The sequence below is a fragment of the Trichomycterus rosablanca genome, chromosome 2, assembly GCF_030014385.1.
Source record: "Trichomycterus rosablanca isolate fTriRos1 chromosome 2, fTriRos1.hap1, whole genome shotgun sequence".
Classification (NCBI taxonomy): domain Eukaryota; kingdom Metazoa; phylum Chordata; class Actinopteri; order Siluriformes; family Trichomycteridae; genus Trichomycterus; species Trichomycterus rosablanca.
In genome coordinates, this window is record NC_085989.1 from 62,854,355 (window position 1) to 62,872,411 (window position 18,057).

General features: G+C 30.1%; 1 pseudogene; it reads left to right on the forward strand.

Moving 5' to 3' along the window:
• Window positions 1-16,614, forward strand: part of LOC134303320 (zinc finger protein 850-like) — a 53,774-nt pseudogene extending 37,160 nt beyond the window's left edge.
• Window positions 16,615-18,057: the final 1,443 nt, after the last annotated feature.

The following is an 18,057-nucleotide window of genomic DNA, read 5'->3' on the forward strand; positions in this document are numbered from 1 at the left end:
TTTTGGACTTTTTTAATCATAAAATTGATTCCATATATGCACAGTTTCCTATTATTCCACCTTCTGTGAATCCTCATTCTCTCTCTGTACAATTTACTGGTAGTCATCTTTCCACTTTTTCTACTGTTAATGAGGGTTATGTCAGTCAGCTCATTTTAAACTCAAGAGTCACTACATGTCAGTTAGACCCCATCCCAACACAATGGGTGAAATCTTGCCTTCCTGCTATCTGTCCCCTTATTACAAAGGCCATAAATGCATCACTCACTTCAGGATTGGTTTCAGCGTGTTTGAAGCTGGCAGCTGTTACTCCTGTGTTAAAAAAAACCTGGCTTAGACCCTGACAACTTTGCTAACTTTAGGCCAATCTCTAATCTTCCTTTTTTGGCCAAATTGTTAGAGCGAACTGTTGCTTCTCAGCTAAATGATCACCTGGAATCAAATGAACTGTTTGAAGTGTTCCAGCCTGGTTTCAGGAAGAACCATAGTACGGAAACAGCATTAGTTAAGGTGGTGAATGATTTGCTATTAGCTGCTGACCAGGGGATGCTGAATGTGTTGATTCTATTAGATCTTACTGCTGCTTTTGATACGGTTTGCCATACCTTGCTACTTACTAGGCTTGCAACATTGATTTGCATCAATGGCACTGCTTTTAATTGGTTCCAATCTTACCTTACAGATAGGCAGCAGTTTGTTTCGGTTAGGAGATTTCGGTCTGATCCGTGTGTGTTGTCCCATGGTGTCCCTCAGGGTTCAGTGCTTGGCCCCTTGCTCTTTTTATTGTATATGCTCCCTCTGGGTAACATAATTAGAAGGCATGGGCTCCAGTTTCACTGTTTTGCAGATGATGTTCAAATCTACATCTACACCAAACCATCTCATACTCTTCCTCCCACTGTACTAATCGAATGTCTGACTGATGTACGGGCCTGGATGAGTGAAAACTTCCTGAGCCTAAAAAGCACTAAATCTGAGGCCATACTGATTTCCTCACCTGCGACTGTCAGGAAGCTCAGTAACATTCATTTTTCTATACCGGGTTTTGTTACTTCTTCCTCTGCTCAGGTTCGAAATCTGGGTGTCATTCTGGACACAACACTGTCATTTGAGCCTCACATCAAAAATATATGCAAAACCGCCTTTTACCATCTTAAGAACATTTCAAGAATTCGCCCTTTTCTTTCTTTTACTGCTGCTGAGACTATTATTCATGCATTTGTGACATCCCGTATCGATTATTGTAATGCAATGTTATATGGTCTCCCTAACCGGCTTTTAAAAAGATTACAGTATGTCCAAAACTCTGCAGCCAGGGTGCTGATCCGTAAAAGATCTGGGGAACATATTACACCTGTGCTGAGGGATCTTCACTGGCTTCCAGTACAGTTTAGAGTGCATTATAAAATACTGGTGCTTGTCTATAAGTCTCTCCATGGCCTCGCCCCCACATACCTGTCTCACTTACTTCAGAGCTATGTTCCGTCACGCACTTTACGCTCCTCAAATTCGCATCTCCTAGCAGTTCCATCTGCAAAATTACGTTCTGTAGGTGACAGAGCTTTTAGTGTTGCTGGCCCTAAACTCTGGAATGAACTCCCACTACAGATACGTACCTGTCATTCATTGTCATTATTCAAAGTTAGTCTCAAAACACATCTCTATCAGTTAACTTATGAGTGAGCAATCGCTTAATCATTTATTTAGTGTTTTATTTTCATCTTACATTTTCATTGTTTTGTTTTAATTTTGTCTTATCTTGTATTTTATTCTACTTTTATACCATTACAATCCTAATCATGACATTATTATCTATTTTATTTACATGCACATTACTGTTTTATGTTGATGCTCTCTGTAATTGTTATTGTTTTTATTGTACAGTGGCCTTGGGTCTCGTGAAAGGCGCTTTATAAATAAAATGTATTATTATTATTATTATTAATAACAAAAGTTCAACTCAGTACTTTGTAACATAACCTTTGTTGGCAATGACAGAGGTGAAACGTTTCCTGTAAGTCTTCACCAGGTTTGCACACACTGTAGCTGGTATTTTGGCCCATTCCTCCATGCAGATCTCCTCTAGAGCAGTGATGTTTTGGGGCTGTCGCTGGGCAACACGGACTCCACAAATTTTCTATGGGGTTGAGGTCTGGAGACTGGCTAGGCCACTCCAGGACCTTGAAATGCTTTTTACGGAGCCACTCCTTCGTTGCCCGAGCGGTGTGTTTGGGATCATTGTCATGCTGGAAGACCCAGCCACGTTCCATCTTCAATGCTCTCACTGATGGAAGGAGGTTTTGGCTTAAAATCTCACGATACATGGCCCCGTTCATTCTTCCCTTAACACGGATCAGTCGTCCTGTCCCCTTTGCAGAAAAACAGCCCCAAAGCATGATGTTTCCACCCCCATGCTTCACAGTAGGTATGGTGTTCTTGGGATGCAACTCAGCATTCTTCTTCCTCCAAACATGACGAGTTGAGTTTTTACCAAAAAGTTCCATTTTGGTTTCATCTGACCACATGATATTCTCCCAATCCTCTTCTGGATCATCCATATGCTCTCTGGCAAACTTCAGACGGGCCTGGACATGTACTGGCTTAAGCAGGGGGACATGCCTGGCACTGCAGGATTTGAGTCCCTCTCGGCGTAGTGTGTTACTGATGGTAGCCTTTGTTACTTTGGTCCCAGCTCTCTGCAGGTCATTCATCAGGTCCCTCCGTGTAGTTCTGGGATTTTTGCTCACCGTTCTCATGATCATTTTGACCCCACGGGATGAGATCTTGACCCCAAGGGAGATTATCAATGGTCTTGTATGTCTTCCATTTTCTTACAATTGCTCCCACAGTTGATTTATTCACACCAACCTGCTTGCCTATTGTAGATTCACTCTTCCCAGCCTGGTGCAGGTCTACAATTTTCTTCCTGGTGTCCTTCGACAGCTCTTTGGTCTTGGCCATGGTTGAGTTTGGAGTCTGACTGTTTGAGGCTGTGGACAGGTGTCTTTTATACAGATAAAGAGGTCAAACAGGTGCCATTAATACAGGTAACGAGTGGAGGACAGAAGAGCTTCTTAAAGAAGAAGTTACAGGTCTGTGAGAGCCAGAAATCTTGCTTGTTTGTTATTGACAAAATACTTATTTTCCACCATCATTTACAAATAAATTCTTTAAAAATCCTACAATGTGATTTCCTGGATTTTTTTTCTCATTGTGTCTCTCATAGTTAAAGTGTAGCTATGATGAAAATTACAGACCTCTCTCATCTTTCTAAGTAGGAGAACCTGCACAATCAGTGGCTGACTAAATACTTTTTGGCCCCACTATATATTTACATGTAGAATATACAGTGTTTTCATGGGGCTCAATAAAGGAATCTGATCTACCCCACTGGACTCTGTAACACTGTAATACACAGGAAACAGTCAAACTCAGATTAACAGATTGTAAAAGGTATCAGAAAGAAAGAACAGAGTTAGAGAAGCATGTTGGAGAACTAAACATGACATTAGAGAAACTGCTTGGAAGAACGTCTAGGACTGACTGTAGTCCTCTCTAAAGCTAGCTGAGAGATACAGGGCTAATGGAGGTTTATTATTGCTAAGCTGCTGTTCAACTCCAGTCCAGTTGGTGGCGCTGGTGCGTCTTAAGTTGTTCTGCCAACCGCCATTAAACATCACCAGAAGAACAAGAAGCTGCTGTGTTTGTACTGTAGAGACTCATCTGTAAGTAAAATATGTATTTAATTATAACCCTTATATTTAATTATAACCACATTCTAATTAATAGGCAAGGCAAGTTTATTTGTATAGCACCTTTCATACACAGTGGCAATTCAAAGTGCTTTACATAAGGAAAAAAAAAATTAATTAAAAGCATTAAAACATTCCTGAGATCTAGAACCTCAGAAAGACTTCTTGCAAACATTTAGTTACAATTAAGAACATGAAATTCAAACAAGAGAGATAAAAATTAAGAACATGAAAAATTAAAAGAAAATATTGTAAAATATACCCTACAATTTGGGAAATACGAAATTAAAACAAGAGAGATAAGCAATTAAAACATGAAAACTAAAAGAAAATATAGTAGAATATACACTACAATTTAGAATGTACACTACTCTATAAAAAGAATTATTAAGAAGAGCATGAAAAACTAAAAGAAATATGGTAAAATGAGGGTAATAGCAAAAATTTCGAGCTCAATCATAGGCACAAGAAAAAAGAAAAGTTTTTAACCTGGATTTAAACATTTCTACATTTGCGGAACATCTAATATCTCCTGGCAGTCTGTTCCAGTTCTATGCAGCCCAACAGCTAAATGCTGCTTCACCATGTTTAGTTTGGACTCTGAGCTCAACTAGCTGACCTGAGTCCATGGATCTAAGAGATCTACTAGGTTTATATTCTCTAAACATTTCTGAGATGTATTCTGGGCCGAACCCATTCAGTGATTTATAGACCAGTAGCAGCACTTTAAATTCTATTCTGTAACTAACCGGAAGCCAGTGTAGAGATTTTAGAACTGGAGTGATGTGCTTAGTTTTCTTCGTCTTAGTTAAAACTCTAGCAGCAGCGTTCTGAATGAGCTGTAACTGTTTAATGGTCTTTTTGGGAAGTCCAGTTAAGAGACCATTACAATAGTCCACCCTACTGGAGATAAAAGCATGGATCAGCTTCTCTAGGTCTTGTTGGCACACTAGACCCTTGATTTTGGCTATATTTCTGAGATGGTAGAAGGCTGTTTTGGTGATGGTTTTAATATGGCTGGTGAATGTGAGATCTGAGTCTATTAGAACGCCAAGACTTCGGACTTGGTCTTTGGTTTTTAGAGACCGGGAACTGAGGTGCTCACTGACACTGGTCCTCTTTTCTTTGCTGCCAAACACCACAATCTCTGTTTTGTCCTTATTTAACTGCAAAAAATTCTGGCTCATCCAGTTATTGATGTCCTCCAGACACTGACACAGTGAATCTATTGGGCTGTAATCATCTGGTGAGAGAGCCAGATATATCTGTGTGTCATCTGCATAACTATGGTAATCAATGTTGTTAGCCTGTAGCATTTGGCCTAATGGCAGCATATAAAGATTGAACAGAAGAGGTCCGAGACTGATCCCTGGGGGATTCCACATGTCATAGCCACCCTGTCAGATTCATAGCTGCCAATAGTGACGAAGTAACTCCGGTCTTCTAAATAAGACCTGAACCAATTAAGGACTGTTCCGGAAAGTCCAACCCAGTTTTCCAACCTATACAGCAGTATTCTATGATCTACAGTGTCAAAGGCAGCACTAAGATCCAGTAAAACCAGAACTTATATCATATAAGTAACAAGTAAATTACAAGTAAGTCATGTCATTTATAAATTGTGAATTGTGATTGCACTTCTTGTATCTCCCCAAATTGTTTAATTGTACTTCTTTATTCATTGCACATCAGCCCCGATGCCCCGATCTTTCTCTTCCCGATGCGCCTTTCACATCTCCCAGTTTGTCTCTGCACATCTTCACCTTGTGCCCATGTTATCATTACAGTATAAACACAGTGTTACTGTGTTAAAGCAGCGTTAATTACCACAGAGACTCATATTTACGTGGCACAAACAGCCCAATAAAAATAGTTTGATTAAAAATGTTAACGCTTAACCTAATATATATATTTATACAGTGTATCACAAAAGTGAGTACACCCCTCACATTTCTGCAGATATTTAAGTATATCTTTTCATGGGACAACACTGACAAAATGACACTTTGACACAATGAAAAGTAGTCTATGTGCAGCTTATATAACAGTGTAAATGTATTCTTCTTTCAAAATAACTCAATATACAGCCATTAATGTCTAAACCACCGGCAACAAAAGTGAGTACACCCCTTAGTGAAAGTTCCTGAAGTGTCAATATTTTGTGTGGCCACCATTATTTCCCAGAACTGCCTTAACTCTCCTGGGCATGGAGTTTACCAGAGCTTCACAGGTTGCCACTGGAATGCTTTTCCACTCCTCCATGACGACATCACGGAGCTGGCGGATATTCGAGACTTTGCGCTCCTCCACCTTCCGCTTGAGGATGCCCCAAAGATGTTCTATTGGGTTTAGGTCTGGAGACATGCTTGGCCAGTCCATCACCTTTACCCTCAGCCTCTTCAATAAAGCAGTGGTCGTCTTATAGGTGTGTTTGGGGTCATTATCATGCTGGAACACTGCCCTGCGACCCAGTTTCCGGAGGGTGAGAGAGCCAGATATATCTGTGTGTCATCTGCATAACTATGGTAATCAATGTTGTTAGCCTGTAGCATTTGGCCTAATGGCAGCATATAAAGATTGAACAGAAGAGGTCCGAGAACTGATCCCTGGGGGATTCTTCATGTCATAGCCACCCTGTCAGAATTACAGCTGCCAATAGTGACGAAGTAACTCCGGTCTTCTTTGCAAAAATTTTTTCTTTCCCAAAAAATTATTTCCCAAATTCTTTGCAAATCAGTTTTTACAGAGTTAAAAATAGTTTAAAAAAATTCAGATGGCAGTATGTCGAGACAACATGTCGATGATTTAAGATGCTGTTTTTTCCAGAGTTTTTTTGGTCTATTGTATTAAATTGTGACATAATAGTCATGTTATTTTTAGGTGTCTGTAGGGGCAGCATGGTTTCATCATTTGACTGAGTGGTGTTGATGGTCAGTCTAATAGTTTTGATTTTTTCACAGAAGAAATGAGCAAACTCATTACATTTCTCTGTGGACAGAAGTTCTGGTGTGATCCGTTTTGGAGGATTTGTAAGCTTGTCGACCTGGATAAGAGACTGATATCAGAACAGGCAGGCTTCCGGCAGGACAGATCTTGCACAGATCACATCATCATGCTGCTCATCATCATCGAACAGTCCATCGATGGCAGTCCCCGCTCTACATGACCTTCGTGGATTTTGAGAAAGCCTTTGACAGTGTGGACAAGGAGACCATCTGGAAGCTGATGCAGCACTACAAGATTCCACCCAAGTTCATCAGCATCGTCCAGCCTCTTCACAGTGAAGACCGGAGTGAGGCATGACTGCAATCTCTCGCCCTACAGTCTTCCTGATAGTCACTGACTGGATCATAAGAAGAACAACCAATGGCACCAGTACGGACGACCTTTATCAAGCAACTTGAAGACCTAGACTTTGCAGATCACATCACTCTTCTGTCCCACAAACAACAACATGCACAGGCCACACTCACATGGCTCTCTGAAGAAACAAAAAAAGATTGGCCTGAAGATAAGCACCAGGAAGATGGAGGTGATTAAGATCAACAACAAGCAGAACCTCCCACTCCAGCTGCAGGGAGAGAGCCTCCTGGACATTGACCACTTCACAAACCTTGGGAGCTTAGTCAACAAGGACCTGTGCAGAAAGATCTACATCCTCAACACCAATATGAAGGCAGTCCGCCTGTATGGGTCCGAGATGTGACGACACCATCACCCACAAGCTTCAGACCTTCAGTAACAGATGCCTGCACCACATCCTCAACATCAAGTGGCCTGAGAAGATCTCCAACAACCAACCTGTGGGCAAGAACCAGCCAGAACTCCATCAGCCAGGACATGAAGAAACAGAAGTGGAGTTGGATTGGCCATACCCTACGCAAACCGGCCGGTAACGTCACAAGACAAGCCCTGGACTGGAACCCACATGGAAACGCAGAGTGGGAAGGCCAAAACAGACATGGAGGAGATCATTTAAGGGCGAGGCAAGAGACCTGTCATGGACCCAGCTGAGGAGGGACGCACAGGGTGTGGAGGGGTGTGGTTGCGGCTCTTTCCTCCACAAGGAGCCTCCAGGCTTAATATTAAGGGGTGTGTTAGAAAACCTAGGGAGCTGCCTTGCTGTCTTACTGTCTACATAGGCAGCTGCCTTAGTAGAGAAGATTCTAATAAGTCAATGACTTATAAGGCAGGTTATTCGAACTCACTACTTAGATAGCGATTCCATCGGGTTTAGCATTTCGCGTTTAGCATCTTGCCATTAAAACCAATGAATTGAGGTTGCACAGCATGCTAACGTCAACATAACATCTTCCTTCATGTACCGATAACGGTTAAATTTCCTGACAAGCCCAAACTTGCAAATAAAAACACTCGGTACAAGTTTATACAAGTTAAAAATCAGTAATATTTTATTTACGTTTGAAAATAACTCCATTAGTTTCTCCACCTCGTCAGAGAGCACCCGACCCACAATGAATTCTGGGATTGCCTTGATCACTAAGGCAGCATCGGATGCTCACTCGTTCTTGAGCCAAAATAACATTGAAATATGAAGATGCCTCAGAAGTGAGGATTTTAAGGCATCTAGGATTTCGAACAGCCTCATTCTCAGGAGCGCAGCACAGGATGACGTAAAATGCGTCTATGTAGAGAGAGAGCTAGCTTCTCGAACACACCCAATGAATCAGTAGAAATAATAAGAGAATGTGGATAGTGGGATTAGAACCTGTACTGTACCGTACTGTCCTGTGCTGATACACTCCAGTCTGGGTTTAAGTTTTAATCTAAATAGAATTTATTTATGATTAAAAAATCAAACCCACAACCTTCCGTTTCCTCCAGTTGTTGAGTTTCTTCTTCACATGTTGATGGAATTTCAGATGAAGGATCCATAATCCCTGTGGTCATCTCTGAGGAACATCTCACCCCAGAGGACCAACAGGATGGAGGTTTCCAGATGAAGCCTGTGAAGAAGGAAGAACCTGAAGATGAACTCAGTAAGATTTTTCTTTGGGTTTTAATTCAGTTTGGGTGAACAATGTGTTTCCTTTCTAACATTTACTAACAATCTTTATTATTTATACTGTTATAAATGTAGTTTATTATTTATAATGTTATAAATGTATTTTATTATTTATAATGTTATAAATGTATTTTATTATTTATAATGTTATAAATGTATTTTATTATTTATAATGTATAAATGTATTTTATTATTTATAATGTTATAAATATATTTTATTATTTATAATGTTATAAATGTATTTTATTATTTATAATGTTATAAATGTATTTTATTATTTATAATGTTATAAATATATTTTATTATTTATAATGTTATAAATGTATTTTATTATTTATAATGTTATAAATGTAGTTTATTATTTATAATGTTATAAATGTATTTTATTATTTATAATGTTATAAATGTATTTTATTATTTATAATGTTATAAATGTATTTTATTATTTATAAGGTTATAAATGTATTTTATTATTTATAATGTTATAAATGTATTTTATTATTTATAAGGTTATAAATGTATTTTATTATTTATAAGGTTATAAATGTATTTATTATTTATAATGTTATAAATGTAGTTTATTATTTATAATGTTATAAATGTAGTTTATTATTTATAATGTTATAAATGTATTTTATTATTTATAATGTTATAAATGTATTTTATTATTTACAATGTTATAAATGTATTTTATTATTTATAATGTTATAAATGTATTTATTATTTATAATGTTATAAATGTATCTTATTATTTATAATGTTATAAATGTAGTTTATTATTTATAATGTTATAAATGTAGTTTATTATTTATAATGTTATAAATGTATTTTATTATTTATAATGTTATAAATGTATTTTATTATTTATAAGGTTATAAATGTATTTTATTATTTATAATGTTATAAATGTATTTTATTATTTATAAGGTTATAAATGTATTTTATTATTTATAAGGTTATAAATGTATTTATTATTTATAATGTTATAAATGTAGTTTATTATTTATAATGTTATAAATGTAGTTTATTATTTATAATGTTATAAATGTATTTTATTATTTATAATGTTATAAATGTATTTTATTATTTACAATGTTATAAATGTATTTTATTATTTATAATGTTATAAATGTATTTTATTATTTATAATGTTATAAATGTATATTATTGTTTATAATGTTATAAATGTGTCTTATTATTTATAATGTTCTAAATGTATTTTATTATTTATAATGTTATAAATGTATTTTATTATTTATAATGTTATAAATGTATATTATTGTTTATAATGTTATAAATGTAGTTTATTATTTATAATGTTATAAATGTAGTTTATTATTTATAATGTTATAAATGTATTTTATTATTTATAATGTTATAAATGTATTTTATTATTTATAATGTTATAAATGTAGTTTATTATTTATAATGTTCTAAATGTATTTTATTATTTATAAGGTTATAAATGTATTTTATTATTTATAATGTTATAAATGTATTTTATTATTTATAATGTTATAAATGTATTTTATTATTTATAATGTTATAAATGTAGTTTATTATTTATAATGTTATAAATGTAGTTTATTATTTATAATGTTATAAACTTATTTTATTATTTATAATGTTATAAATGTATTTTATTATTTATAATGTTATAAATGTATTTTATTATTTATAAGGTTATAAATGTATTTTATTATTTATAAGGTTATAAATGTATTTTATTATTTATAAGGTTATAAATGTATTTATTATTTATAATGTTATAAATGTATTTTATTATTTATAAGGTTATAAATGTATTTATTATTTATAATGTTATAAATGTATTTTATTATTTATAATGTTATAAATGTATTTTATTATTTTTAATGTTATAAATGTATTTTATTATTTATAATGTTATAAATGTATTTTATTATTTATAAGGTTATAAATGTATTTTATTATTTATAAGGTTATAAATGTATTTATTATTTATAATGTTATAAATGTATTTTATTATTTATAATGTTATAAATGTATTTTATTATTTATAATGTTATAAATGTAGTTTATTATTTATAATGTTATAAATGTAGTTTATTATTTATAATGTTATAAATGTAGTTTATTATTTATAAGGTTATAAATGTATTTTATTATTTATAAGGTTATAAATGTATTTATTATTTATAATGTTATAAATGTATTTTATTATTTATAATGTTATAAATGTATTTTATTATTTATAAGGTTATAAATGTATTTATTATTTATAATGTTATAAATGTATTTTATTATTTATAAGGTTATAAATGTATTTTATTATTTATAAGGTTATAAATGTATTTATTATTTATAATGTTATAAATGTATTTTATTATTTATAATGTTATAAATGTATTTTATTATTTATAAGGTTATAAATGTATTTATTATTTATAATGTTATAAATGTATTTTATTATTTATAAGGTTATAAATGTATTTTATTATTTATAAGGTTATAAATGTATTTATTATTTATAATGTTATAAATGTATTTTATTATTTATAATGTTATAAATGTATTTTATTATTTATAATGTTATAAATGTAGTTTATTATTTATAATGTTATAAATGTATTTATTATTTATAATGTTATAAATGTATTTTATTATTTATAATGTTATAAATGTATTTTATTATTTATAATGTTATAAATGTATTTTATTATTTATAATGTTATAAATGTAGTTTATTATGTATAATGTTATAAATGTATTTTATTATTTATAATGTTCTAAATGTGTTTTATTATTTATAATGTTATAAATGTATTTTATTATTTATAAGGTTATAAATGTATTTTATTATTTATAATGTTATAAATGTATTTTATTATTTATAATGTTATAAATGTATTTTATTATTTATAATGTTATAAATGTAGTTTATTATTTATAATGTTATAAATGTAGTTTATTATTTATAATGTTATAAACTTATTTTATTATTTATAATGTTATAAATGTATTTTATTATTTATAATGTTATAAATGTATTTTATTATTTACAATGTTATAAATGTATTTTATTATTTATAATGTTATAAATATATTTTATTATTTATAATGTTCTAAATGTATTTTATTATTTATAATGTTATAAATGTATTTTATTATTTATAAGGTTATAAATGTATTTTATTATTTATAATGTTATAAATGTAGTTTATTATTTATAATGATATAAATGTATTTTATTATTTATAATGTTATAAATGTATTTTATTATTTATAATGTTATAAATGTATTTTATTATTTATAAGGTTATAAATGTATTTTATTATTTATAATGTTATAAATGTATTTTATTATTTATAAGGTTATAAATGTATTTTATTATTTATAAGGTTATAAATGTATTTATTATTTATAATGTTATAAATGTAGTTTATTATTTATAATGTTATAAATGTAGTTTATTATTTATAATGTTATAAATGTATTTTATTATTTATAATGTTATAAATGTATTTTATTATTTACAATGTTATAAATGTATTTTATTATTTATAATGTTATAAATGTATTTATTATTTATAATGTTATAAATGTATCTTATTATTTATAATGTTATAAATGTAGTTTATTATTTATAATGTTATAAATGTAGTTTATTATTTATAATGTTATAAATGTATTTTATTATTTATAATGTTATAAATGTATTTTATTATTTATAAGGTTATAAATGTATTTTATTATTTATAATGTTATAAATGTATTTTATTATTTATAAGGTTATAAATGTATTTTATTATTTATAAGGTTATAAATGTATTTATTATTTATAATGTTATAAATGTAGTTTATTATTTATAATGTTATAAATGTAGTTTATTATTTATAATGTTATAAATGTATTTTATTATTTATAATGTTATAAATGTATTTTATTATTTACAATGTTATAAATGTATTTTATTATTTATAATGTTATAAATGTATTTTATTATTTATAATGTTATAAATGTATATTATTGTTTATAATGTTATAAATGTGTCTTATTATTTATAATGTTCTAAATGTATTTTATTATTTATAATGTTATAAATGTATTTTATTATTTATAATGTTATAAATGTATATTATTATTTATAATGTTATAAATGTATTTTATTATTTATAATGTTATAAATGTATATTATTGTTTATAATGTTATAAATGTGTCTTATTATTTATAATGTTATAAATGTATTTTATTATTTGTAATGTTCTAAATGTATTTTATTATTTATAAGGTTATAAATGTATTTTATTATTTATAATGTTATAAATGTATTTTATTATTTATAATGTTATAAATGTATTTTATTATTTATAATGTTATAAATGTAGTTTATTATTTATAATGTTATAAATGTAGTTTATTATTTATAATGTTATAAACTTATTTTATTATTTATAATGTTATAAATGTATTTTATTATTTATAATGTTATAAATGTATTTTATTATTTATAATGTTATAAATGTATTTTATTATTTATAAGGTTATAAATGTATTTTATTATTTATAAGGTTATAAATGTATTTTATTATTTATAAGGTTATAAATGTATTTATTATTTATAATGTTATAAATGTATTTTATTATTTATAAGGTTATAAATGTATTTATTATTTATAATGTTATAAATGTATTTTATTATTTATAATGTTATAAATGTATTTTATTATTTTTAATGTTATAAATGTATTTTATTATTTATAATGTTATAAATGTATTTTATTATTTATAAGGTTATAAATGTATTTTATTATTTATAAGGTTATAAATGTATTTATTATTTATAATGTTATAAATGTATTTTATTATTTATAATGTTATAAATGTATTTTATTATTTATAATGTTATAAATGTAGTTTATTATTTATAATGTTATAAATGTAGTTTATTATTTATAATGTTATAAATGTAGTTTATTATTTATAAGGTTATAAATGTATTTTATTATTTATAAGGTTATAAATGTATTTATTATTTATAATGTTATAAATGTATTTTATTATTTATAATGTTATAAATGTATTTTATTATTTATAAGGTTATAAATGTATTTATTATTTATAATGTTATAAATGTATTTTATTATTTATAAGGTTATAAATGTATTTTATTATTTATAAGGTTATAAATGTATTTATTATTTATAATGTTATAAATGTATTTTATTATTTATAATGTTATAAATGTATTTTATTATTTATAAGGTTATAAATGTATTTATTATTTATAATGTTATAAATGTATTTTATTATTTATAAGGTTATAAATGTATTTTATTATTTATAAGGTTATAAATGTATTTATTATTTATAATGTTATAAATGTATTTTATTATTTATAATGTTATAAATGTATTTTATTATTTATAATGTTATAAATGTAGTTTATTATTTATAAGGTTATAAATGTATTTATTATTTATAATGTTATAAATGTATTTTATTATTTATAATGTTATAAATGTATTTTATTATTTATAATGTTATAAATGTATTTTATTATTTATAATGTTATAAATGTAGTTTATTATGTATAATGTTATAAATGTATTTTATTATTTATAATGTTCTAAATGTGTTTTATTATTTATAATGTTATAAATGTATTTTATTATTTATAAGGTTATAAATGTATTTTATTATTTATAATGTTATAAATGTATTTTATTATTTATAATGTTATAAATGTATTTTATTATTTATAATGTTATAAATGTAGTTTATTATTTATAATGTTATAAATGTAGTTTATTATTTATAATGTTATAAACTTATTTTATTATTTATAATGTTATAAATGTATTTTATTATTTATAATGTTATAAATGTATTTTATTATTTATAATGTTATAAATGTATTTTATTATTTATAAGGTTATAAATGTATTTTATTATTTATAAGGTTATAAATGTATTTTATTATTTATAAGGTTATAAATGTATTTATTATTTATAATGTTATAAATGTATTTTATTATTTATAAGGTTATAAATGTATTTATTATTTATAATGTTATAAATGTATTTTATTATTTATAATGTTATAAATGTATTTTATTATTTTTAATGTTATAAATGTATTTTATTATTTATAATGTTATAAATGTATTTTATTATTTATAAGGTTATAAATGTATTTATTATTTATAATGTTATAAATGTATTTTATTATTTATAATGTTATAAATGTATTTATTATTTATAATGTTATAAATGTATTTTATTATTTATAATGTTATAAATGTATTTTATTATTTATAATGTTATAAATGTATTTTATTATTTATAATGTTATAAATGTATTTTATTATTTATAATGTTATAAATGTATTTTATTATTTATAATGTTATAAATGTATTTTATTATTTATAATGTTATAAATGTATTTTATTATTTATAATGTTATAAATGTATCTTATTATTTATAATGTTATAAATGTATTTTATTATTTATCATGTTATAAATGTATTTTATTATTTATCATGTTATAAATGTATTTTATTATTTATAATGTTATAAATGTATTTGATTATTTTCTGCTTCAGAACTGAACAAGGATTTCTCCTGCTCCTCGTGTCCTTGTTCCTCTACAACCCAAAATCACCTCCACAATCACATCAAGAGCTGCAACCATGATAAATATGATGATGCGCTGGTGAAGATTAAGACTGAACATGAGGATCTGACGCCCACCAGAAGCTCCAGTAATCAGCAAACGTCCTCTGGTACTGTCAGCATTAACACCTCTCTCAGTCCCACACAGGAAGAAGGAAACGTCTGCTCACAGTGTGGGAGGAGCTTCAGATCCCAGAGTGCTCTCAAGATACACCAGCGCATTCACACTGGAGAGAAACCGTATCAGTGCTCACAGTGTGGGAAGAGTTTTAAATCACAGTCATCTTAAACAGCACCAGCGCATTCACACTGGAGAGAAACCGTATCAGTGCTCACAGTGTGGAAAGAGTTTTACCCGACTGAGTTATCTCAAAGAACACCAGCGCATTCACACTGGAGAGAAACCGTATCAGTGCTCTCAGTGTGGAAAGAGGTTTAATCATCAGAGTAAACTCAAAATACACCAGCGCGTTCACACTGGAGAGAAACCATATCAGTGCTCACAATGTAAAAAGAATTTTACTAATCAGAGTAATCTCAAAATACACCAGCACATTCACACTGGAGAGAAACCGTACGAGTGCTCACAGTGTGAAAAGAGTTTTACTAATCATAGTGCTCTCAAAAAACACCAGCGCATTCACACTGGAGAGAAACCGTACGAGTGCTCACAGTGTGAAAAGAGTTCTACTAATCATAGTGCTCTCAAAAAACACCAGCGCATTCACACTGGAGAGAAACCATATCAGTGCTCTGAGTGTGAGAAGAGCTTTAATATACGGAGTGACCTCAAAAGGCACCAGCGCATTCACAGTAGAGAGAAACCGTATCAGTGCTCACAGTGTGGGAAGAGTTTTACTACACAAGCTCATCTCAAAAAACACCAGCGCATTCACACTTGAGAGAAATCAGATCAGTGCTGAGCGTGTGGGGAGATTATTGTTTAGTATAAATGAACCCACAGGCTCTGCGTTCATCTGCTCAAACACTCACACATCTTCACTCCAGCTCTCAGTCGTGTGTTTCATTAAGTGAGTGTGTGAGCAGTTGTGTGCAGGTGAGTAAGTCAGGTGATCAGGTGGATTAGTTCTGTATCCAGGGTGTTTTAATGTGTAAATATTGAGAGGATGTGATGTAATACTGATCTGCAGGAAGTGCTTACTGAAAATAAATGAATGGATCACTTTGTTGTCTCGTATTGACTATCCTGTTACCTGCTAGGGTTAGGGGTTAGGATTAGGGTTTAGGGTTAGAGTTTAGGGTTAGGATTGGGTTTAGGGTTTAGGTTTAGAGCTTAGGGTTAGGGTTTAGGGTTGGGTTTAGGGGTTAGGGTTAGAGTTTAGGGTTAGGTTAGGGTTGATTGTTTGGAGAGGGTTTAGGAAGGGAAGTGGGGTTAGGGTTAGGTTAGGGTTGATTGTTTGGAGAGGGTTTAGGAAGGGAAGTGGGGGTAGATAGGGCTTAGGGTTAGGGTGGGTTAAATTTAGGGGTTAGTTTTGGGTTAAGGTTAGGATTAGGGGTTAAAGGGTTAAGGTTAGGATTAGGGGTTAGGATTAGGGGGTTAAGGTTAGGATTAGGGGTTGAGGTTAGGATTAGGGGTTAAAGGGTTAAGGTTAGGATTGGGGGTTAGGATTAGGGGTTAAGGTTAGGATTAGGGGTTAAGGTTAGGGTCAGGGGTTAAGTTTAGGGGTTAAATTTTAAGGTTAATGTCAGGTTGGGTTAAGTTTAGGGTTAGGATAATTAAGGGGTTAATTTTTAGGGTTAGGGTTGGGGGTTAGGGTACCGAGGTCCCAAACCAGTCCCGGATGTCGGGTAGGTTCGGGGCCCACGTTAGGCACTGGCCTACCGTATGTCACCAATCATCCACCACAATCCCCCAAGAACATGTCACCAAGCACAATCACCTCCCCCAAATTCCCCCTTCCCGTTTCCCTTTACTGGTTCTCCCTGATTTGTTCATTGAGGCCCCATGGATGTACAGAACTTAGTCTGTTTATCCATTCCCTTTCCTTCTTTCTACGGGTGTTATGGGACCACAATGTATTTTGTTGGAGACCCATGACCTTTAAAGACTGAAGGTCGTGTTTTATGAAATGTTGAACTAGGAGTGTGTGTGTCTCCTTTCTGTGTTTGATATTGTATCGATGTTGTGTTAATCTCGTCGCCAAGGTGTTTCTGGTCTCGCCCACGTACTGTAACTTACACTTCACACAATAGATTAGGTATACACAGTTACGAATGTTGGGCTTCAGGGGTGGCCAGATGGAGTAGAGATCCCTAGTTCGTGGATTAGATATCCAGCGTTGGGGTCTATATTGCCCCGATAGGACTGACTTACCTTTTGTCTCCTGTGGTCCAGGGAGTTTGCTACAGACTAATATGTCCCTTAGGTTTCTATTTTTTCTATAGGCCGATATGACCCTATGACGTCCCAGCACCTGGTCTGCTGTGTTAAATTTTGCAAAGTTTTCCTTTAGGCGCCTGTTCAAGTTAACACTCCCTGCAGAGAAGGTGGTTATCAGGGGGATTATTTCAGATCCGTCCTTATCCCTTCTGTCCAGGAATCCCTTTAGGCAGGCCCTAAGAAAGGATCGGGAATAGCCCCTTTTCCTTAGTGTTCTG